The sequence below is a fragment of the Diadema antillarum genome, unplaced genomic scaffold, assembly GCF_040938485.1.
Source record: "Diadema antillarum isolate AM-2024a unplaced genomic scaffold, OU_Dant_1.0 scf00000045, whole genome shotgun sequence".
NCBI lineage: Eukaryota > Metazoa > Echinodermata > Echinoidea > Diadematoida > Diadematidae > Diadema > Diadema antillarum.
Window position 1 is genome coordinate 169,988 of NW_027270934.1, and position 22,668 is coordinate 192,655.

General features: G+C 37.3%; 1 protein-coding gene across 1 annotated transcript in view; it reads right to left on the reverse strand.

Moving 5' to 3' along the window:
- Nucleotides 1-12,944, reverse strand: part of LOC139714016 (uncharacterized) — a 99,865-nt gene extending 86,921 nt beyond the window's left edge. The window contains exons 1-2 of the mRNA XM_071625746.1: nt 12,845-12,944; nt 6,991-7,092 (exon numbers count right to left, since the gene is read on the reverse strand). The gene's annotated coding sequence lies outside the window, so the exon portion shown is untranslated. The remainder of the gene's footprint in view (nt 1-6,990; nt 7,093-12,844) is intronic.
- Nucleotides 12,945-22,668: the final 9,724 nt, after the last annotated feature.

Sequence of the window (22,668 nt, forward strand, 5' to 3'; positions counted from 1 at the left end):
CTGTTTTCAGTGGATGGGGTGGGGCGAAGAAGAATAGTAATAGTGGGAAAAGAAATGCAGTTTTCTAACAAACAAAGCAAAATTCTTGCTTTCTCTTTATTAGTTTTTTTTTTTTTTTGGCTGTGGACATATCACATAGATTTGATTTCTGCCCTGTTGATTGCCACGATGCAATTCAATCATCACAAACTGGGAAATATCCCTGCCTATGCCTAACAATAGGTATGCCACTGCATGTGGCATTCTGTGTGGCATGATCTTTTATCCATTGTACATGAAAGAGAGCAAATCAAAAGCAACACATCGATACAAATCTGTAGATTACAATCAGTAGTTGGGTGCGGAATGGCTGCACTAGCAAGATTTACCAACCCAATAATATGACTGGATAAAAGAAAAATAACAGAACTCCACAATTCTTCCTTGCTCTTTTATGAGTTATAAACAGCAATACAAGTATCTACACACTTATTGAAGTCTCCAATACATCACATTCATGACTTCAAAAAAGATTGATAATGAAATAGAGAGACCTGTCTATACTCATGAGACCTACAAAAATAACTCAAGCACAACCACACTTTTATTCCTCAATTGCAAGTTCACACTAAATGAGGAGTTATAATCATACAGATGGTCATACAGCCACAACAGAAATGTGGCCACTATCATTTGCAAAAAGAAAGTTGTGGAAAGCGGATATTTGTCAAACATCCTGTTGTTGTTTTTTTTTTTCAGTACACATCAAACAAAATGTCACCTTGACAACTGACATCAGTTGTAACCAAATTATTCTTTCAAGGATGCAGTGATAAGTGGACAAGTGTACATTCTTCACATTGCTTATACTCTTTCAAGTTGCACACTTGACTCCACTATAATACCCAGAGCAGAATTATGATTTATGACAGAGTGGACCTCACTGTAACGTGTGCTGTCATGGTAACAAACTGAACACAGGTTGTGGTCTTTCACCCACACACAAAAACATACACTACACCAGTAGTGACCTTTGCACCTCCATGTAACCAAGAGGGATAGGAGAGAATCTACACTACAGATATATCTGATGACCCCTAGCTACAGACTGTGACTGTTCATACAAGATGTAGTTTGGGGATAATAATATAATAAAATGCATGGTGTCACTGAAAAGCATACCTTGGCAGGCACAAGATACAGGAACACTTTGTTAGCTAATAGGAAGATGTCAAAAATTAAATATTTCAAAAGTAAAGTACCTTGATGACAACATACATGATGTACAGCTAAGAGCCATGTCCATCGACAAAAGCACATTGCATAAAGTAAAAATGGTGTCATAATAAAGGATTTAAAACCAACAAACAATTGATTTGTGAGGATACATCATTGATAAATGATCTATTCAGACAACTCCTGAATTCATAAAAATAGTCATGTGCTCTAAAAAGTGTATTACAGATTCTTAATGTATAATGCTATTTACACCATCACTGGTCACTGAGTTACATACAGTAAATGTAGCTGGGTCTTTTCAAATCTTCTAGAGTTACAATGAACAATTGTGTATACAGTTTGGATTGATTCAATTTATTTTTACTGTAAGAAAAGAAAATCAGTAAGTCACAACAAGCAAAGTCTTCTCAAGTTGCTTCTTGGAATACTGCAATGAAATTCACAAGTTCAATAGTCAAAGTTGTAAACTTGACTGATAAAACAGTTAATTAAAGGAAGTTTGTTTGTTCATTATTCTGAACCTCTCAGACTTCCAAAATTTTCAGCCCATTTTGCTTAAACATAGGGTTATACACTGATTTGAAGCATCGGTGCTGCTCTATCCATACAGTAATAGCAAATCCCACAAAAGAACTACTTACTCACTCTGCAATGTCTTGCAAAACCTCCAAGCTCAAACAGATTCCATTCAACGAACTCCCATCAATGTACAGGCCAAAAATAACACATTGCTACCAAGTGCCGTACTTAAAATACCCAGCTCCCATCTTGGCAAACATGCTTCCTATCCCAAACTCTCCTGCCCAACAGGGAAGGAGAAAGCAGTAAAATCTTCAATTCAACGCAGTGAGTACACACTTCAGTCAGCCATGACAATCCTACTATAACAGCGGAGTGGATTAGCGTAGCCCTACAAGACGAGTGCTGTCCAAACAAGAATCACACAATCTCTCTCCTCTCTCTCTGCAAGGGACAAATGGGGCAATGGACACAGACAATAGATACTGGTCATTACTGAAGCTATTAAAGTAAATACCCAACAATTTTTGTCACTACTGCCCTATGAACTGTACCTGTACAAAGACACTGCTGTCTAAAAGATTCTGGTACCAAATGATAGTGGCCACATTTCTGTTGTGGCTGTATGACCATCTGTATGATTATAACTCCTCATTTAGTGTGAACTTGCAATCGAGGAATAAAAGTGTGGTTGTGCTTGAGTTATTTTTGTAGGTCTCCTGAGTATAGACAGGTCTCTCTATTTCATTATCAATCTTTTTTGAAGTCATGAATGTGATGTATTGGAGACTTCCAATAAGTGTGTAGATACATGTATTGCTGTTTATAACTCATAAAAGATTCTTGCTTATCATAAAACCCATCACACCAGTTGGACTAATCTCAGAAATGTTACTGCCTGAAAAAAAAAAGGAGATACATTAGTAGGATAACATTTTTTTTTTTTTTGTGTGTGGTTACATTTATACAAAATGGCAATAGCTCATCATTACCGAGTATCTGTGTTTTAGAAACATGGTAATTGGTATGATCATCACCATAGTTCTCAACATTACAGCCATACTGTATCAATTAAATTTGTTTTAAAGTAACTTATACTGTATTTGCAAAATCCATCATATATAGTAATATATATAAACAAAGTGACATTTTTCATGGTAGTCAAACTGAATTACACAAACATTTTGATGGGCACAAAAAACTATGAAGACAGGGACAATAATATTATATGTTACATATATTCTAGTAACAAACTTTTGTCAAGGGAATGTGTACTTTTCACAAAAACTTGCATCTTGTGGAAATCTGTTAATACTTTTTTTTTGTCCCCGCCGAACGAGTTCGAGCAGGGGACTATGAAACGGGCTCCATACGTGTGTGTGTCCGTGTGTGTGTGCGTCCGTGTGTGATCAAAATGCTACAAAATGCTACTCCTTCGCCATTTCTAACCCGATTTCGATTCTGTTTGCTTTATGTGATGGCACTAGGTGAGGGCTTCAAAACTTCTACACAAAATTTTGACCTTTGACTTCTTTGACCTTTGACCTTGATTTTTGACCTATATTGTACATTTTCCTACAAAATGCTACTTCCGGCGGGGACATATATTACGCACCGCGTAATTTCTACTTTTCCTTGTTTTTGATTGTTCTATTGCAGCATCACAGACAGTTGTAGTCAGCTTATCCAGCAATGATGGCCACAAGGATTTCAACCAAACTTTGAAAAAGTCATTAAACCTTTTTTAATAGATTGTCTGATTTTCCTCAAATTTCACTGATATTCTTCTATAAAATACTTCTGCATTCACAGAATCCACATTTAGTTGAGTTAAATTCCTCATTTAACAATTGATTACACTGCTACAACGATGTAACTATACACTCATTCCAAAAAGAACCATTTGAAATTTCCAAATATTGTTATAACAATCAATTATATCACTAGAAATATTTTTTTTTTTGTTGCACCATAACTACCCGTCATTCTCAAGCCAGGAGGTATTGATGGGCAGCTGAACAATGATCATACAGTGGCCTAAATGGCTGCTACCACACCCTTCTTCTCACTTTCCCTTCTCCTTTTTTTTTCTTTGTCTGCCCAAGGCAATAGGTATACATCTGTAGTTTGTGAGAGATATCAAAGGAAGCTAGTGTTTGACCAGCTCAATACCCAGTTTAAATATCCCTGTACAAGAGGGAATAGACTCTTGCTGATTGCTCAAGCAATTGTTCCTATACCTAGCAGCAGTGATTTGTGCTGATACTAAAAGCAATTGGATGTATTATTTGTTTTTCCTTGACGGTAAAGTAGAGGGCATTCTTCTCCATGGTTGGGACTTCTTGATCATCCCCTTCAGCATCACTTACACCTTTACACCATAACTATCTCTCAAAACAAGCAGACAATGACATATTGCTCTGTTTTCACAGTGTTACAATTCTTCTTCCTTCCCTCCTTTTTAAGGCTAATTTTGGTACACAAGAAGAACAAATCTATTAGAGCAATCAGATAGATACCTGCAACTCCCATGAGGACTATGACCCTATAGTCACATGATCATGTCAGAATTAAATCCCAGACCTTGCCAATGGCAAAAATTACACAATTATCAGCTACAGAAAAATCCTCTTAATCTAATCCCATGTACATGCATTGTTGACTTTTCAATGCAAAGTGACCTGTGAATGTAAGAGACTCTCTCTCTCTCTCCCTACGATTTCATAAGAATGGTATTATGCTCCATGAAGAACTATACAGACCTAGATTTCATTGATTACTACTTAACTTAATCTTCTCTTTGCAATTAGCTGTCATCATCATGACAAAAAAATCCATTTATTTTTTTTTCTTAAAAACTTGGCCTCAAAAAGAACACATATCACCCTGTAATAAAACATAATGAGTAACACCAGGCAAGGACTGATCTAATGAGGTTTCACTATAACCAAGTACAGCACCAACAATGTATGCATATTACACACTTTGTGATGACAAATGAGTCGTGTAATGCATTCACAGGGTGAATGTACATGGGAAAGAGATAATAGCTTTTTGTTTCCTACATAAGACAAACACCATGCAATGAACAGCATGGTTTATTTTGTTTCCAAGGTATCAGTCATATTGGCACCAATAAATGCTAAAGTTAGGACTTTTGTTTTGGGTTTTTTGTTGTTGTTGTTTTTTTGTTTTTGTTTTTTTTTATTTTGTTTTGTTTTGTTTGGTCTTGTTTTGCCAGATCATAAATGAAGTCATACCCATACTGAATCAGGATAATCACTATTTCACTTCTGGAAAAGATGAATGATAAATTGCTTATGATGTTTGCGAGTAGGAAATATATGGTATGTGATAGCAAAGACCACAAACCTTTCAGTATGTCTCCCTTCTTCTTTTGTTGTTTTTTCTTTGAGGGAGGGTTATGACAAATTCAAAGAAATATAATTTACAAATGAAATATACTATTGACACAGTACTCAGCACAGACAGTGTGATTTCTTGATAGTTAATGGGCTGTGCAAAAGCGGTGAACTACTTGTATTGCAGTGTAAAACATGAGTTTAAAAATTTATGCTACAAGGCCATACAGGACACAGGAGTAAATATTGCATTTTCTAGTGGCTGGGTCCATGATCCGAAAGATTACATTATCAAACTTGTAGTTGTTGTTTATAGACTAGTGTCCCAATGAATCACAACTTTTCTCTTCTCAGAATGTTATTTGAAAAAAGTTTGGCGGCAGCTTGCAGCAGACTAGTGTTACCAAAACAAATTCCACCTGCTGAAAAAGAATTCTCCCTATCGCATATATACAAGCTCTCCAAATCTGAAGGCATGTGGGGCTCTATTTTTTTACCTTTAATTCTTGGAATATAAAATTCCAGTTATGAACGCATGATGCGTAATGTACACTTTTATGCACATTGAACACTGAAGTGCTAGTATTCATAAATTGCATCAAAATCTGTCTTATAATCTCGGGAATAATAGTCATTTTCTAATCTGTAACTTTACATTTGATAAATGGGATTCTTCTGCGAAGCGGCCCAATGCATTCCACTATCACAGAGTAAACATTTGTGGCTTTCCTGGCAAGAGTTTCGAGTTCATTTCTTCATTTACCGGTCGTAGGAACATTTCTTTCACTAAGAAAGTCCTTTAATCGCGACACAGACATTCTCCGAAATTGGTCATCAGGTAGATCCATGTTTGCTTGTGCATGACGAGTTCTGTTCATTTTGAATGTACGATCAAAGATCCTACACTACTTTGATATGATTTTCCAGAACCGCAAAACTGGAAGTATACATCCAAAAAGCGATCAATTGGATATCGGTATCGAGAGGTGATATCGCTTGATATTGGCTGTATGATATGTGATAGGGAGAACTGAAAATGCAGGTGCACAGAGCACTGCAGCTCTTAAGAAGGCCAGAAACTTGAATCAACAAGTCTGAATACACAACTAAACTGGTCTGCTGTGAATTCACCATACATTTTAACAGGTTGGAAATCCCCTACCATTTACAGAACTGCACAATTTCTAATCTCAGTATCCTTTGACTGCACTTGTATGTCTGCACAACAAACACCCTAGGTATTACAGACATTGTACTCTCAGTAAGAAGAAGAAGAAGAGGGGAAAAAAGGTTCCAGCCGTAGAGTTACCTTCCTAAAATGACTGAAATGTCAAATACTTAAAAGGTTTCCCTTGGGTAAAAGATGGTGCAGAGGTTCCTTTCCACAATCTCAAACACAACAAAAGAAAATTACATTAAAATCTTAATAAAACATTTAGTATGAATAAAAATGATTTATTCTCTACCTGGCAATGTGTTATACTTTGACATAATGTTTAACACAGACTGTTGACATATTGTGACATGCACACTCTATGTGTAATTATATATTTTCAAGCAATACACTGTATTGGAGACCATGTACTAGGAATAGCATGAGACAGCCGAGTTTCTACAAATCTAAGGGATAACACAATTATACATCATTTGTCTTAATGATTCCAACAATGAGCTACAGTCGATAGGAGGTTCTATAAAATAAAGCAGCAACTAGATGGCAAAATGAAATGTTCTAGGACTTCAATCTAGAAAAATAAAATTTTAACTAAATACATGACAGAAACTTTTAAATACAACAAGTATATGATGTACCTAACATAAACTTGTCACGGTAGAGTGATACTGCAGTTAAAAAGTAGCCTCCCCTTGGAGTTAGAGTAATTATACATACTTGTCTATTCACAATCTGTCCAGCAAGGCCCTTAATGCTTATTGTTCCTCTCCCCTGGACAATGACTCCAACTGTCTGCTATGCTCTTTAAGATGGTAGATACTGAAGAAAAGACAAAGAGAGTCAGAGAGAGTAAAAAAAGTTGACCATTACAAAGGCTGTCTCCCTGGGTCACCCTCAAAGGGACTAGATTCAAACAAGGACAGAACGTGCTGCTGACTACAATGACCAAGTGAAAAGGGGAAGCCGCTAGCTATTGATTTTGATTGTGAGATTACGAAACTTGGTTCCTAATGCAAGCACAATGTGTGACGATTGTCCCACGAGGTCTTAAGGTTCTTCCATTGGCCATCATCCTCTCTGCATCCAGGTCTATGGACACTACAGTGAGGTGACATGACAATCATACACACAACTATACAAGCACATTATAACTTGATTGATGACCTGCTATACTTCTCTATATGTACCTGGTCTGCATTAAAAACAATGACTGCATACAAAGATGCTTGAAATTGTTTGGCGAGAATGGCAATATATTGGCATATGTGACACTAGAGAAAAATCAAGACAAAGATTGCCTACAACTGGAGCTCCCTTGATGCATACTAAATTAATACAAGATCATTGAATTCAAGCTAAACTTGGAACATCCATTCCAGCTCTTTTGACTTAAACAGTCTTTGCAGTATGTGGTGAATAAATCACAATGATGATCACATTTCTCCCAAGTTCACTGCCTTTATGCAAGAAGAATCATGAAGTGAATGAGACATGAAAAAAGAAGAAAACCAAAGAAGACATGAAAGAGACAGGTGGAGCTTGGGAAGGTTTGCTTGAAGGAGGATGCCCCATTTCAGGCAAGGTGGTAAGTAGGTGTGAGAGCATGAGATGCTGTGACAGTGAGGTCAATCTTGCCACACCCGGATCAAAAATGGAGGAGTGGATGAATCACTGAGGACACACTAAAATGCTAATCTCATTTATAATGCACCCAGCAAAAAAAGTACCGGGTAAGACTTTCATCCATTTATAATGTACCCAGCAAAAAAGTAAGACTTTCATCCAGTGAAGACATTCTGGTCCTGATGACAAGTATGTGCGGGAAAGTAATAATCCAAGATGATAGCTCTATATGACAAAATGATGATAGGATCAGACCATATTCCCTTTCTTTGTTTAAAAAAAAAGGTGACAGTATCATCTTAATATATGGATTAAACACATATCAAACACTTTGCAGATCACATTATAACATATTTCCCAAATATGATAAAAACTAAACACTGATCCAGAGCAACATTAAAATTTTTGCATGTGAACAAATGTGAACAAATGGCATTGGTTGCGATATAATGCCAAAAATTTCCTGTGCCCATCCACATTATTTACCAATACCTCAACCACCACCTAATCTATCGATAAAGACAGTGCTATGGGTTTAGAGGACTGACACCAACCCAGTTTAAAAGGAGAGAAATCATATTAGTAGACTACTGTACAGTTTCATGCCTCAAAAAAGGCTGCTGGCTCCAATCCGTGAATGTCTCATTTCACAGTATATTCTTTAACAGTGCTACAGTTGTCCAAAAACAATAAATAAATGTTTCCATTACCAGCAGGATTATTAAAAAAAAAAAATGCCTTCACTACATATGTTTGGAATGCATTTACAGCAAAAAGATTTAAGCAAATTTAACTGCATCTCAAGGCACAAGCAGTATTATCCTAATGGCAAAAATTGCTCTGAGGTTATGTTCTCTGATATTATCTCTTGTACTGGGAGACATGCATTCATCACAGTAAACGTTCTCAGTACTTTTATTTTGCTCAGTTCTGATGACAGTGCAGAATGACAATGATGTACTGTAAAACATGATATATTCGCGGCATTAATTTTTCGCGAATTGGAGCCAACGACCTTTTTTGCCGCATGAAATTTTCGCGAACTGCCACCGGCATTCAATGCATATAGCGTAGACAAGAACTTTCGCGTGCATTTTAATTTCGCGAATCTTGCCGCTCGCGAAATTCGCGAAATTAAAATGCACGCGAAAATTTATCGTTTTACAGTACTTAGTCAACAGAGCGAAGAAAGCTGCAAAAATACAATTTGTATAGCTCAGACATCCTTAGTAATGCTACTGTATGTCACATATCACAGACAAAAAGATCCACTCCCAATCCCTGTGCTCAAGGGCCAAGTCACTTCTATCCCATTCTCCTCTCCTCCCACCCCCCCCCCCACACACAAAAAAATGTTGTCAGTTTTTGTTGAATAGAAGAATGCATGAGGGTTGTCATGTCTTTAAACAGTGCTTATTGAGTCAAGACTTGTGACCCTTGTACACTTAAATGCTATTTGGATGTGACCCAAGGTACTGCACTTATGTTTACACATTAGAGGTGCATGATGTTTGTTAATATTCTATTTGACTCAGTATTAATGTTTTTTTATCTTTTTTTTTTGGGGGGGGGGCAGAAAATTGTGTGGCTGTACAATTGTATGTGATGATGAAATGCAAATAGTAGATAAAATGAAAAGAACTCACATTTCTCTGATTCATGAGGAGCCTGGAAGACAGCAAGTTGTCAATACTAGGAATGCAAAGCATTACTTCCATCATACAACTTGAACATACAATGTAGAGGAGACTCTACCCACTACAGACAGCTGCCTACTGTGCTTTGTCTATGGGGGAAATCCTGTCTTGTGTTTTGGGATTCTGTGTGACTAGTAGTGTTAACACTCAGGACTGTTAACACTGTTACAATGGAATTCAAAGATGATGAAAAAAATTCAGGTCCCAAAGTCATTGACTACATATTTCTGTAATCATATCTCTTTGACTACGAAAAAGTAATTTCAATATAACAAAACAAAACCTAGTCTCGAGGTACCGTACTCTACCTAAACCCATTTTTTTGCTATCTAGTGACACTCTCATTATTTGTCACACCAGTATTATGTGGACCAATACTATATTATAGCATTATTAGCAAAGTGGGGTGGGGCTTTGTCTGATCTTTACCAACAAAATTCACCTACATTACAAACAAAAGTGCAAGCATAATATTCTTTAAACCTATTGTTTGTTTGTTTTTTACCATCATCCCTATGATTACAGTGATAATGATTTGACTCTGGCTCTTTTCCCTATCACTACATGTATATTAATGCTACTGTGACTAAGCATGTTGACCAAGTATGCATGGTAATTATTTCATACCACATTTTACACAATTTTGTTGCTTTTTTTCACCCATTTCATATGAGACCTGAACTTCCTTCTCAAGGCTACCTGTACAACCTTGTACACTGGATGTTGTATGCTGTTTACAATGCCTACATCTTCATGGAGTAAACAATGCCAGAGAGTTAATCATTGACCAATTCTGGCTGATCTGGAGAGCAGATTGATTGACAGTTAGTAATACTAACTCTACACAGAAATATCTGTCAAGTGTTGGATGATCCTAGCTAGAGAAATGAGAATGAAATATAACAGGATGGGATGAGAAAGAAAGAGTAAAACAAATGGTTTTGGCATATAGCAATCATAGACAGCTAGGCGAATAAACTGTACATGTGTGGTGTTACAGTTTGTACCATCGTACAGTGTCAGTGCAGACATGATTTTGACTGATATTTCACTTACTAAAATTAATTCAATCAATGAATAAAGGAAGACCAAAAAGCTAAAAGAGCTTGACAGTGGGTCATCCCAGTATGTAATTAAAATGTGATGATGAGTTAGAATTTCTACAATAAAGAAAATTTTGCTCATGTAGTAAAAAATAAGATACATTGGTACATGATATTGTACACCGTGTATCAACATTATCCTGGGTCCTAAATTACAAATGTGCATTCAACATTTTTATACATCCCTCCTTCCTTGCCCTTCAAACGCAATACCTTTGTGTGCATGTGTGTGTGAAACCAAACCAGATTGAGCATACAATGTACACTGAAACTACTGGATTCATTCAACATTTTTTTTTTTTTTTTTTTTTTTTTGCAACTGGAGCTACAAACTGATGTACAACCATGGAGCTCCATGGTACAACAATGTTCATTGTAATCTGGTCATGTCTAGAATAATGCCATCTTTCAATGACACATTAATTCTAATGAATGATGTCACAATCAAACCTTGTGGATGCAACCATGCAGTTGTGCAAAGACATACAATTTTATGTGAATGTTCCTTTATTGTACAATAAATTGCATAGCCTCTTGGAATCATGTCAAGTTAGTGAAATTGATGGAGATACATGAAATATGTAATGTATAAAATCAATGGGTGCTTTACATTGCATTAAGACCTACAAATGCACAGAAGGCTTGCATACACTTGGTCACAATTACAACTGTACATACACTGTACTCTTTGCAGCTCCAATTGTATACCACACTACATATACAATGTTCATTGACAAATTGGTCATCAGTGCATTGACATACGTGTACAGTATGTGTGCAAGGGCGGAGATTTGGCAAAGTTAGCAGTGTGTAGTATGTATGGTGTAACTGCAGAATACTGTAGAACGAGGAATGTTCACATGCATTTTAATTTCGCGAATTCCACGAGAGCCAAGATTTGCAAAATTAACGTGCATGTGAAAATTCTTGTCTAACCCATAGATAGATTCTACTTCCTAACTGCTACACATTTAATGTTAATTGTTAGACTAAAGGCAACTCGCCAAAATTTCACGCTGCGAAAAAGGCCGTCAGCTCTAATTCGCGAAAATTTCATACCACAAAAATATCGTGTTTTACAGTAGCCGTTACTAAGTCATGGCCCAAATGTCCCCACTTATTGCGTGCAGTTGTTTAGTTACATCCATATCTACATGTATAGGCAGGTATCCTATTACCGAACAGTATCCTATTACCGAACGCGTACATTTTCAATGGAAGCCCGTTAAAACAACTCGTATACGCGCGCATCCATTGCACTACGCACGCGCTGTTATCTCCCAAGGGAGGCCGGTGCAGAAAATTGCTAAACTGCAGCAAAAAAACAGAAAATTTTAGTAAAAATCGCTGAAATGTTGATGTTTGTTATTCTGCGTTAATAACATTGACCGAAAATGCAATGCCTAAATTTCCCCATACAGAGGGGGCATGTTCGGTAAATACAATACGATTTGCGTCGGTAAAAAGACACGGTTTTTGTGGAAGGGTTATTTGAAATACAGATTTTGTAAAGTGCGTGGCTTAGTTTTCAAATAATACTGATACAGCTAAATTTATCAGAATTTTAATTATCTTCTGGGAGATCTTTAGCTAACTTGAAGCATAATGTTGCCCGTCTGGAGAAATTAAATAAAAATCGTTCGGTAATAGGATACACCTCCATAATCAATAGGTAAAGTCAAGATGCCGAGTGGTACCGTACTATACACTGCACCGGCCGGCACTGGTTACAGACAGCGCCTCGGGGTTAGTTCTCTGTTTGCTAAAATGTCAGTCATGGGACCTGCCCTGGAGAAATTAGTACCTGCCCTTTTAAGTTCATAACTTTTTTGAACTCATGGGTAAATATCGTTCAGAAACTAGAAAGAAGACAAGGGTTAACCCTGCCCTGGCCCTGACTTTTGGATTGGTGCAGCGAAGCCGCCGGCGATACGATAAGTTGTCCATGCACTGTGGAGCACCATGGAAGAGAGGTGGTCGCGCGGCGGCGTACCGCTTCCACGGTCGCTAGGCATTCGGTGACGCTCCCGTGTTAAGCCATGGGTAGCGGGCCGCAAAAATCACAACTCGCGAAATACAACTTTACGTTCAAGGTCACACAAGTCTACATCTTTTTAAAAGAAATATACAGAATCACTACGGCCTCACCATCATCTGATGAAATCAACCGTTGTCAAATGGCCGACAAACTAGATGTAACTTTTACAGAACAATCCGTTCCTCCAGCTCCAGCAGCGCGCCCCGGGAGGATGGTGTACGTTCTCAAAATATCAGCTCCCCGCATAATTAAGCGCAGCGCATTGTACACGACAAATGGTCCAAAAAAGTAGGCGCGCAGCAGAATCACCAAAGTACACAAGCGTATGGCCGTCCCACGAGCGAGCTACTAGTATGTCTATCCGTACGTAGACTGATAACTCGACTCGTAGCTAGCTCGTTGCAGGTGCTCGCGCTCGGTAGGTCACGAAATTAGGGACTCAATTTTCTAGTATGTACTCAGTATACCGTTGGTACCTACGAGCAGACCCACCGTAGGGATTTATCGCGATAGATCACACTTTCGTATACTCAGTATTTAGTATCCTTAGGCGTTTTCACATCAGCCCGATAAAAATCCAAGCTCGAGATATTTTCCAATTTCCCAAGTCAGAAAATAGCGCGCTATTTCGAAACATCGGGCTGATGTGAAAACGCATATTGTGAAGGGTGACATGGGATTCCACGGGTCAATGATTTTACCTGTTTTATCAGAAGATATACTCTCATCTTTAGGCCCTATTGTAATCGATTTTAATTAACACACAGGCTGCCATCAAAAACATGCATTATGAATATATTATGCACGTTACGGAATGAATGAATTGATTAATACAAGTAGTTAAATGGATCCTGAACGAGTGAATGATTGGATGAATGAATGAGTGACGTAATCACTTAATTAATCTATATTAATTGATTTAATACTCAAATTATACCAAACTCGAAAACAAAAGCAAATATGAACGTCAAAAACCATTTCAAATATTACACAGAACTACTACATCACCGTGTACGAACATCAAAATGACAACTGAAAAGAGAAAAGTTATGGTACCATCACAACTCGCAATCAATGTCGCCCGTAGTTGCCCGGAGGTGCGCACGCAGGTCCGATTTACCCGCAGTCAAGTTTTGAGCATGACCAAAACTTTTTTTTTTCCGGGTGAGTAGCGGGCATACCAGGGATTGCCCGCAGAGGTCCAAGCAGAACACCAGTAGGAGGCAAGTATAGCTGCTGCAATTCATAGGTAGTTGACCCGCTTGAAGTACGTAAGTTGCCCGTGGATCTATGCTTATGCGCCAGAAGCGCGTGTCATCTGCGGGCATTCTACGAGCATAATACGGGTGTTTTACTGGCAAGGAACGGTGTTGAAACTGCCAATATCCGTGTAGCTGGTTAGTTCTGCGGGTGTGGAGCGAGCCATCCACCAAATTCCTTCAGTGGGATTCCTTCACCAAGTTGTCAGCCCTCACTCGCCACTCATGCACCTGAATCGCAGGGTCACATGGAATGCACGTCAGTAGAACGTAAGTAGCACGGGTCCAGCAGATAAGACGCATGCAAAACTCGCCCAAAATCCTTGTCCGCCTGCAGAACAAAAAAAACAAACAAAACAAAAAACCAAAAAAAAAAAAAAAAAGAATTGTCCTGCGTGCTGGAAAATCCCCACACGCAACAAACCCGTGCCTGGAAAGGTGTGACAGGGCCTAAATAATGGCTGCGGATAAATAGAACTTGCGTGCGCAGCTCCGGGTAACTACGGGTGAGATACGTGCTAGGTGCTGTCATGTGAGGGTTATCTGTGGGGGACTCCCGGGTAGCGAAAACATGGTGAATAGTGTGTCACCGATTGTACCATTTGAAAAAACAAACAAACAAACAAACAAGTACAAGCAAACAGTGAAAGTTATCTTAATGCAACGCAAGTTGAATAATATACCTTTAAAAAAGTCAACATGTCTAATAGATATCCATAATGACCGGTCACGATGGTTTATTGCCACTCGGTCTACTATCAGATGGTCTACTTCCCAGTTCGTCTGACACCACTACGGCTAAACTCATTTGGTTTACTATCAATTTCGTCTAATGCCTGTTTGGTCTAATCCTCACTTGGTCTAATGCCCAGTTTGGCTAATTGATAATGACCAGATGGTCTTATTGCAATTGCCTCCTTGGATTTTCCCCATTTTGTCTAATAAATTGTGGGTATTGGACGAAATGGGCATAGCCCATCTTGAAGTAGACCAACTGGTATATAAAATGAGGCTAAGTGGCAATTGGACTAAATGGTCATTAGACTAACTTGTTGTATACACACCCCCGTAGATGAAACGGGATTAGACCATGTGGGTTGAGACTGGCTATTTTGACGAAGTGGGAGTACAATATTACTATAGACCAAGTGACAGATCAGCGAGCACATAATACGTGTTGGCGCAATAAAAGCCTGGTAACGTGTATTTATGCTCTCAACCAATAATTTGACGAGTATCACTTCATCATTGAGATGTATACTATTTTGTTATACCCACTTCGGAAGTAAAGCAAACGTTATCACTAATTAAGCAACTTTATTTATTTATTTATTTACTTATTTCTATTATATATGTATTTTTTAAATTCATCTATTTGTTTACAAACCATGTACAGCACATAATGTCACGTCTGTCTGTCAGGAATTTTGGAGCATCAGATGGCTTGATAAGAATGGGAAGGCATAAACAGGCGCACCACAGGCGGGTACGAAGCACCGAAGACGCAGATGAACTCGTATGATAAGCTCAGACATTTCGTGTGAACATGGAAACGCCCTCTTGTGACAAGTGCAGTTCACAAAAAAAAAAAAAAAAAAAACTGACGGCGGAGTTTGTGTGTGAAAATAAAATGTAACTGAACCGAAAACGTACAGTATGTTATAGGCACCTAATCCGTAAATTTTGCAGCCACAGCTCTGTTCTTTTCTCTTGGTCTATACTATATCTTCCTCTATTTCACATTGCTTCATCACGCTTTTTATAGGTACGCTAGTTTGTCCTTCATGGAGTAAACAGAGTCACATAAATCGATATTATGATATCCCTTTATCGATAAACCTACGAGAATGGTAAATCATTCGTCTACCCTTACAGACAATATATTCATTAATGTACACAATATTGTAATATTCATTCAGGTATTGTATATTCTGAAATCTCAGATCATATCCCTGTTTTTGTAATGATTGATTCCCCTCCTCCTCGTAGAAATGGACAATTGTTCGTAAATTTACCTCTGAAAATGTAGCTAGGTTAATGGATATTTGCAGAATGAAGATTGGGAAGATGTTCCAACCTGTGACGATACTGAAAGAGCATATCAGCTATTCTGGGCAAAATTTGAGATGTATTTCAGCACTAGTATACCTAAGACCAAGTCAGATGGGAGTAAAAAGTAATAAACCTATAAAACCTTGGCTAACAAGAGAAATTTTGAATTCTATAAATAAAAGAAACATTTTGTACAAAATAAGTCTCCATCAAGCTAGCTCTGTGAAATGTTCTTAATAATAAGACATATCGAAATAAATTAACAAGCATTATTAAACAGTCCAAACAAATGTATTTCTCTAAAAAGATAGATAATGCTCAAGGTAAAAGTTCAACTATATAGAAAATAATGAAATTCTTAACAAGAGCAAATCATCACCTGATTCTCAAGTATTTTATAAAGATGGCAATACCCTAAGAAATGCGATTGATATAAGCAATATGTTTAATGAATACTTTGTACATATTGGTCCACAACAGGGCTCTAAAATCGATGAGAGTAGTGATTTCGCAGATTTTTTGGCACAACCAATAAATTCATCCCTATTTTTAAACCCCACTGATTTTATTGAAATATCAAGGTATTATTGTTCGCGCCTTTAAGATTAGTTATTCTGTCAGTCATGATGAAATTAGCATCCACTTAAGCAGATCATAGGTAGTACTTTGTCTCCCTTATACAAGTCCATATTTTTGATCTATCTCTTTCTTCTGGTATTTTCCAAGTTCCTTCAAAATTGCTAAAGTAATACCGATTCACAAAAAAAAAAAAGAAGATGATCCAACATGTGTAACTAATTACCGTCCCATTTCCATTCTTTCTAGTTTATCCAAAATACTCGAGAGAATTGTATATGATAGGCTGTATGGATTGTTATGTCAGAATGATTTCTTCAATCCTGATCAATTCGGTTTTCGAACTTATCATTCTATACTGATCACGCGCTAATGAAGTTATTCGATAGAGTATCGAATGCCTTGGCAGATCGTTAACATGTAATTGGTATATTTAATGGATCTGAGCCAGGCATTCGATACTCGTGACCACAAAATTGTATTATATAAGCTACGACATTATGGGGTTCGGGGTACTGCACTTACATGGTTTGAAAACTATTTGTTATGTAGAAAACAATAATATTTGTTTCCTTTCATTCAGTATCCTCCAATACATTACCTGTAACAGATGGAGTCCCCCAGGGTTCAATCTTAGGTCCGTTATTGTTTCTATATACATTAATGATATTTCAAACGCATCATCCATGTTACAGCATTATTTAATGCTGATGATACAAATGTGTTTTACTCATACATACTGACATAAACCACCGAGTTACTATACTTTGTACAATGAATTACCGAAATTATCTACGTGGCTTAAAAGTATACTGGCACTCAATTTAAGCAAAACTAATTTCAAAGTTGATTTACCAGAATGTGAATTGTATATTGATGGTACATCTCTCGAAAAGAAAACACTTAATAAATTTCTCGGTGTGTACATAAATGAAAACCTAAAATGGGATGATCATATATATTGTAAAACACATTAATTTGTCTGTATCCCGAAACGCTGGCCTGTAGGACAAGTTCACCTTCATAGACATGTGGGTTGAGTGAATGCAGCAATATTAGTAGAACACATCAGTGAGAGTTTGAACAAAATCGGACAATCCGTTAAAAAGTTATGAATTTTTGAAGTTTCTGCTCAGTCACGACTGGATGAAAAGACTACTATAGCTTGTGATGTCACATGAGTGCAACGATATAAAGAAAGAATAAAGAAAATTCAACATATTTCCATTTTTCTCGCATAGCAAAAGAACACTCGACTTCTCTTTCTCAGAAGGCAGGGGGAATAATATTACCCTTAACATACATAAGTAGCAAGTCGAAGAAATGTGCACTTTATTCAAAAAGTAAAGTTTTGTGAAATTCTCTTTTTATGATATTTTCCTTATATAGTTGTACGCATGTGACATCATACACTGTAGTAGTCTTCTCTTCCAGCAGTGACTGTGCAGATACTTAAAATATTCATAACTTTTGAACGGATTGTCCAATTTTCCTCAAACATTCACTGATGTGTTCCACTAATATTGCTGCATTCTTTCAATCCTTAATTATGTATATGATGGTGGACTTGTCCTTTAACTAAGCTTCAGTATTTTTACCAACTCGTGTATTGTTTACCCTGTAAAATGGTTTGATCTTGCCATAATCATATTGCAACATTGTTTGGGGAACCCACAAATGTAACATAAACCGTATACATCTCCTGCAGAAAAAAGTATTTCGAGTGTGCAGTCGAGCACGCTCTCGAGATCACACCAATCCATTGTTTTTCCAGCTTAAATCCCTTAAGATAAATGACATTTACAAACTTTCTCCAAAATGTTGTATGTTTTGCCTCAAGTCAAACCTCTTGCCTCCAATATCTAACAGAATATATCGATCAAATTCCCCAGAGATTCACTCTTATCCTACCAGACAATATTACAAATTTGCATTAATTTTATTTAACCCCAAAACTGCACTCGCGCATCATTCTATCAGACACTCCGGCCCTGACACTTAGAATTCTTGGAATTCTTGGAATCATTGCACAAAAAAATGTTTTTTTTTTTTTTTTTTTTTTTTTTAATGAAACAGAATAAAGTTCAAGTTCAATTCCCTTCCCACCGAAATTAAAAACATGACCACAATGTATTCATTTAAGAAGGTTGTAAAACTTCACCTCCTTAATCAGTATTCCCCAGGATGACATTTTGATTTCATTGTTGTTATGTTTTCAATTAATGCATGTAAACATGCACATAATCATACATGATATACATGATGCATGTACGTGTGCATATATCGATCTATTTATCTATAATAGAAACATATATGGGCATGTATGTGTTTGTATAGGATAAGTGCACATAGCATGTATATGAGCATGTACACTGTATGTGTACACCATGTGCCTTACCATTACTGTGCACATTTAACCACGATGTAATCATCTTATTATTTCATGTCAGATAACCACATGTAGAATACTTTGCATTCATTTATTATTATTTTTCATAGTGCATATTCGGTCATTACTACGGCAAAGGCCCCTGAACGTGTAAACTTTAATAGCAGATTCATTTATTATCATTACTATTATTGTAAAGTAGTTGGAGTGGTACACATTCACCCTGTAATTTTCCCTTTTTCCCTATCCCTCTCTCACTATCCCTTATTCTATCCAGAGTAGCTAAATTACAGGGTCTCCATACCGCCAAGTCTCGGCTTATTGGAGACTCTTCTGTTTAAGTTCCCTAAGCTGTTTGTACTTGTATTTGTTTTGTACTAAAGACTATATGTGTCAATACAGTATACTGTTTGTCATAAATGACTTGTACACAATCATATCTGATGGAACGGAATTAAGCAGAAATAAATCAAATCAAATCAAATATTGGTATGTTTGTATTTGCATGCGCAGTAACACGTTGGCCATTGATAAATGCATCATGCATTCTGCACATCACATAAAAAAGCTGTATGAACTATTACACAGCCGGTATCTAAAATGAATCGAATTGAATTAAACTGAATCGAATTGAATAAAAGGAAGATTAGCCTACTTCATTCAAATGATCAACTGACAACAAGAGTGTCTCTTTTCATAAACAAGTTCATAAAATTGATAATAGCCGTCATGCAGTGAACTAGCTCACCAGTCATGCGGCTTGCTTACAATGTTATCACATTCATAAATGAACAAATACTGTAGTTTCCAAAATTTGTGTCATGGTTTATTAAAATATGCAGAAATAAGATAATCCTTACCTTCACATCAGCTTTGTGGTTACGATCAAATTGGTACTTTTGCTAGGGGTTTGGAAAACATTTCCCACTTTTGATTCTTAATAATTCAAAAACTATCACATAACACTGTCATTGATATGAGTGATAGCTTAATAGTGTACAATTTTGTTGGAGGTGGTTTAAATATGAAAACATAAATTAGTTTCATGAAATACATTATTAATTGCACAGTTAGGTTCTAGATTTTGCTCCATTTTCAACCCCCTCTACAAAACTTTCACTTTCCACATGGGTCAATGGGTGTGTATGGGAGTGTGTTATTAACACCCTGACAATGGTTCTGAACAATGGCCAGGGTTTGAAAGCTTTATTATTTATTCATGAGAAATTCCACTATCACAACAAGTCTTTATTCAGTTTCTGGCAGTATCTGTGTATAATCAAAAGTCAAACGCCTGCCGATACTGTCGTTGAGTCGCGACAGTGCTCTCCCTACTTCTGAAAAACGAAATTACAATGAATACCTTCTTGTTCTGTCGTAAACATGGTAAAAATCAATTAGAGTATGATGAAAATCAATTAGAGTATACACTTGTGTATTATGAATAATGAATAATGAATAATGCTGCTGAACTCTTTATCAAAAATGATCTCTTTTTATCGAAAAAGCGACAAATTTGTCAGACTATATTAGTAGACAGTTTTATTAAAATGAAGAACTTTAGATCATTTATGCTTATTTATATCCCAAATTCAGTGATATGTGAAGCAAAATTTGAAAATGATTGCCAGCTGGAATGAAAGGTGGTGTTTGCAAACACATGGAATCATGTGCTTACTTTTTCCATGTGCATGCAGTTGACCCTTTACCGTGCATGAATTCAGACGGCTTGTGCCGAAAGAGTGGGTTGGGTGCAGTGGCGTATCTAGGGAAAACGGCGCCCAGGGCAAGCGCGAAAATTGCGCCCCTTATTTCTGAAAAAGTGTTCAATCCCAACCCCATCCCGGTAGGGACTTTAAAAAAAAAGTTTACATGATAATATGCTTTTTCAAGCACTTAAAAGGGGTCTTTTGAGGGTGATTTAAATGTAATAAATTTAGATCGATTTTGGCGAGCGAGCGCAGCGAGCGAGCCGAAAATTTTTGTATATTTCCGCGTCATCATCACGTTTTGTTCTTATCTTTTTTGTGTGTGATAAATTTTGGCAAGCGAGCGCAGCGAGCGAGCCGAAAATTTTTGTATTTCAGCTTACAAAACATGGAATTCTTGTCATTTTGTGCTTTTAAATCTTACAATTCTAATCAAGAAAATTAATGGTGACGGCCTTATAGATAACGATTTATACCAACAAACTGAGGACTTGAAAAAATACCGGTACTCCAAATTAGTACGCACGAGTGAGCCGAAATTTGTATATTTCCGCGCCATCATCACGTTTTGTTCTTATCTTTCCTTTTTTTTTGATAATTTTAGCGAGCGAGCGCAGCGAGCGAGCCGAAAATTTCTGTATTTCAGCCTACAAAACATGGAATTCTTGTCATTTTTTGCTTATTAAATCTTACAATTCTAATGAAATAGTGACGGCCTTATAGATAACGATTTATACCAACAAACTGAGGACTTGAAAAAATACTCCAAATTAGTATACGCACGAGTGAGCCGAAACTTGTATATTTCCGCACCATCATCACGTTTTGTTCTTAGCTCTTTCTTTTTTTAATTTTAGCGAGCGAGCGCAGCGAGCGAGCCGAAAATTTCTGTATTTCAGCTTACAAAACATGGAATTGTCATTATTGTGCTTATCAAATCTTACAATTCTAATAAAGATATAGTGACGGCCTTATAGATGAGGGTGATTTGAATGTAATAAATTTAGATCGATTTTTGCGAGCGAGCGCAGCGAGCGAGCCGAAAATTTTTATATATTTCCGCGTCATCATCACGTTTTGTTCTTATCTTTTTTTGTGTGTGATAAATTTTGGCGAGCGAGCGTAGCGAGCGAGGCGAAATTTTTGTATTTCAGCTTACAAAACATGGAATTCTTGTCATTTTTTGCTTATTAAATCTTACAATTCTAATCAAGAAATTTAATGGTGACGGCCTTATACCAACAAACTGAGGACTTGAAAAAAAAATACTCTAAATTAGTACGCGCGAGTGAGCCGAAATTTGTATATTTCCGCGTCATCATTATACGTTTTGTTCTTATCTTGTTTGATTTGGTTTTTTGCCCCCCCCCGTATGTTCGACACCTTTGGCGCCTTCGTTTGATCCAATGGACGATCGCTTCAGAACGAAAGAAATAAAATTGCAGCCGCTGCTCCGTGTAACATTTTGCCTTCTAACGATGGCATGTGTGAACGTCATTTTGTCCGCGTCATCATCACGTTTTGTTCTTATCTTCTTTTTTCTCTTTATATGAATTTTGGCGAGCGAGCGCAACGAGCGAGCCGAAATTTCAGCTAACAAAACATGGAATTCATGTGTGAACCCAATAAACATTGTCATTTTTTGTTTTCATCTTGTTTGATTTGGTTTTCTCCCCCCCCCCCCCCCCCCACCCCCCACCCCCATTCTCCCTCCTTCCCGGTCCGGGCGATTTTTTTTTTCTTCTTCCTCTTCTTCTTTCTTTTTTCCCTTCTTTTTTTCTTTTTCTTCTTCGTTTTTTTTCTTTTTTTCGTTTTCGGCGCCCCCAAAGAGTGGCGCCCGGGGCACGTGCCCCCCTTGCCCCCCCCCCCCCTAGATACGCCACTGGTTGGGTGGTGGAGCGTCGCGTTAATGGGAACACCACCCTTTATAGTAATTAAACCAAATAACA